This window comes from Prosopis cineraria, unplaced genomic scaffold (assembly GCF_029017545.1).
Source record: "Prosopis cineraria cultivar Desert tree isolate PC_DT_omini unplaced genomic scaffold, ASM2901754v1 PC1763, whole genome shotgun sequence".
Lineage (NCBI taxonomy): Eukaryota > Viridiplantae > Streptophyta > Magnoliopsida > Fabales > Fabaceae > Prosopis > Prosopis cineraria.
Genome location: NW_026557088.1, coordinates 22707 through 25940, shown reverse-complemented (window position 1 = coordinate 25940; position 3234 = coordinate 22707). Strand labels below are relative to the sequence as shown.

General features: G+C 38.4%; 1 non-coding gene across 1 annotated transcript; it reads right to left on the bottom strand.

Annotated features, from left to right (window-relative positions):
- Positions 1 to 356: 356 nt before the first annotated feature.
- LOC129300819 (small nucleolar RNA R71) lies at positions 357 to 463 on the bottom strand. Its single transcript, XR_008590835.1, has one exon. It is a non-coding gene; the product is annotated as a small nucleolar RNA R71 (small nucleolar RNA).
- Positions 464 to 3234: the final 2771 nt, after the last annotated feature.

Sequence of the window (3234 nt, the reverse complement as noted above, 5' to 3'; positions counted from 1 at the left end):
GGAGCATTAGGCAATTAACTCAACCTAATTGGCATGATAATCCTTATGGCTTATATGTTCCTCCTACTAATGTTCAATTTGAAATTAAATCCTCCTTGATTAATGCATTGCCTAAATTTCATGGGTTACCAGGAGAGGATTGTCATAGGTTTTTGCATACTTTCCTATTGGTTTGTGATACTATGAAGCCTATGCATGTAAATGTTGATGATGTTCAAGCTAAGGCTTTTGTATTTTCTCTTGAAGGTTTAGCAAAGGAATGGTATTTCAACTACCCTTCTTATGTGAAAGTGAGCACATGGGCTGAGCTAAGAAGACTCTTCTTAGATAAATTCTTTCCAAATTCCAAGGTCACCAATTTGAGAAAGCAAATCTATGGGGTCCAACAAGGAGAGGATGAGAGTCTCTATGAGTATTGGACTAGATTCCAAGGCCTTTTGGCTAAATGCCCACACCATCAAATTTCTAGTGAGAATTTAGTCCAATATTTCTATGAGGGCTTGATTCCAAGAGACAAAGTTAACATTGATGCCGCTAGTGGTGGATGCTTGATTGACCTCACTTCCTTAAAGGCTTGGGAACTAATTGACAAGATGGCTTCAAGTGGTGCTCAATACTCTACAAGGGAAAAGAGAAATGTGAATATGGTAGGTTCCTCAGTTCTTAATGATTCATATGTGGACTTGCTAGCTGCCAAGATTGGGAGAATGTTGGCTCCACAAATATCTCAAGTGAGCAATGTAAGTACTTCTCAAGCACTTGTCCCTTATTCTTGTACTTTTTGTGACTCACCTATGCATGTAGAAAGCAATTGTCCTATTAAGTTTGAACAAGTAAATGCTATCTACAATGGAAAACAATCCTATGGTGGGAGGCAAGGGCAAGGAGCTTATTCTAATACTTACAACCCTTCATGGAGAGACCATCCTAATTTCTCCTATTCAAATCCAAATGTGGCTTTACAAGACAATCAACAAAGAGGATCCTATCAAAACACCTTTGGCCGTGACCCTCCACCTCATTTGTCTCAAGGTAGCTCTTCTCAAAGCTACAATCCAAGTGGTAATTCTCTTACACCTTCTTCTAATTCTTATAGTGATAGGAGGCTTGTTCCAATTGAGAGTTCTTCTAATTCGAACTCTTCTAATGATGTGAATGTGTTACGTAAGCAGTTGATTGAAATGAACTCTTTGTATAAAAACATGTATGATGGCTTAGGGAACAAGGTAGAGAGTATGGGTAACAAGTGTGAGAACATGAACTCTAAAATTGATGCCCTTACTTCTCAAATGAATATGCTTGCTAACCAATTAAGTGCAGCTAATGCTCAAGCCTCTACATTACCATCCAACACCGTTGCTAATCCTAAAGCTAATCTTAATGCTATCACATTGAGGAGTGGCAAGGAGTTGGGAGAAAGAGTACAAGAAGACAAAAGACAAGGGAAGGCCGAGAAGCCCTCTTTAAATTCTTCAATTGATGTTAATGTTTCTAGTTCTTCTTTTGCTCCTAATGATGCATCTTTTTGTAGAGATGATGAGGATGAAAACATTGAGGAGATCATATGTGAGCAACCACCATCTAAGGTGGAAAAGGGGACTATGGCCGAGTTGTTTAGTAAGGAAAAAGAGGGAGAGGCCGAGCAAAGTGAAACAAGAAAGGAGAGTTCAAGGAAGGAAGAAGGAAAGCAAAGTCAAGAGATTATGAAGAAGCTTCCTTTTCCACAAGCACAAGTGGTCCCTAAGCAAGTAAAGGGACAATTTGATCAAGAGGTATATGATTTCTTCCACAAGATTCATGTTAATGTACCCTTGATGGATGTAGTTAAGAACTTTCCTAAGTATGCCAAATTTTTGAAAGATTGTTGTACAAATAAAAGAAAATTTAGGCCTAATGCAAGGGTACAATTACCCTCATCTGTGAGTGCTATCATGAAGCCTCAACTCCCTATAAAATGTGAAGACCCCGGTTCCTTCACAATTCCATGCAAGATTGGCAACACACATTTTTCTCATGCATTGATAGACTTAGGTGCAGCCATTAATGTTATGCCTCTTTCAATTTATCATGCCTTGAGTCTTGATTGCATGCATAAGACACCTATGATATGCCAATTAGCGGATAGAAGTGTTAGAAGACCACATGGAGTAGTAGAAGACTTGTTGGTTTGTGTTAAAGGTCTATTATTTCCTGTGGATTTCTATGTGCTTGATATGTCAAAAGAAGGGAGTGGGGATGATATTTTGATTTTAGGAAGGCCATTTATGAGGACTGCCCGTACATTGATTGACATGGAAAAAGGTAGTTTGATTTTGAAATGTGGAGAGGATCATGTTATTTTTAATATATATGAAGCAATGAAACATCCTTTTGAGGATTATTCTTTGTTAGGTGTAAGTTCCATTGAGTTATTGCTTCATGATGCTTGTGAGTCTCACATGCTTGATTCTTTCTCACATGTTGATGATGATTTGTCTCTTGTTACTACTACATGTATTGATGGATGTAGTTGTCCTATTTGTTTAGAGATTGATGCATGCTTGAATGATGCAACTACTTCTTCTCATGATTTGTTTAAAATATCTCCTATGCTTGATCTTGAAATGCTTGAGAAGGGTATATCTTCTTGTGTTGTAGGTACTAAAGCCATTAAGGCCGAATCTATGAGTTTTTCTCCACTCGAGCTTGATGTTCTTAGGATTCCCAAGCTATTGGAGGAAAATTCTACACTTTCACATGTCGAGGCCGTGGCTCAAGTCCAAGCACTTGAGGACAAGTTGCAAGAAAAGGGGGAGGCTGTAAAGAAAGAAGAGGAGAAATCAAAAACAAGTGAGAAGCCTAAAAGACAAGATAGTACCATGGAATATTCCACCAAATTAGACTTGAAGAAGCTCATTCCCTCTTGTGTAGAGCCACCTACCTTGGAGTTGAAGCCTTTACCATCCAATCTCAAGTATGCATATCTCATTGAGAATGAGAAGCTTCCGGTAATAATTTCTAACTCTTTATCTCTTGAGGAAGAAAATGCATTACTTGATGTGTTGAGAAAGAACATACATGCTATTGGTTGGACTTTGGCTGACATTCCTGGTATTGACCCTATTGTGTGCACACATAAAATTTTTCTTGAGGACAATGCTAAGCCCATTAGGCAACCACAAAGGAGACTTAACCCATTGATTTTAGATGTGGTAAAGAAAGAGGTTGTTAAGCTACTTAGTGCTGGGATCATCT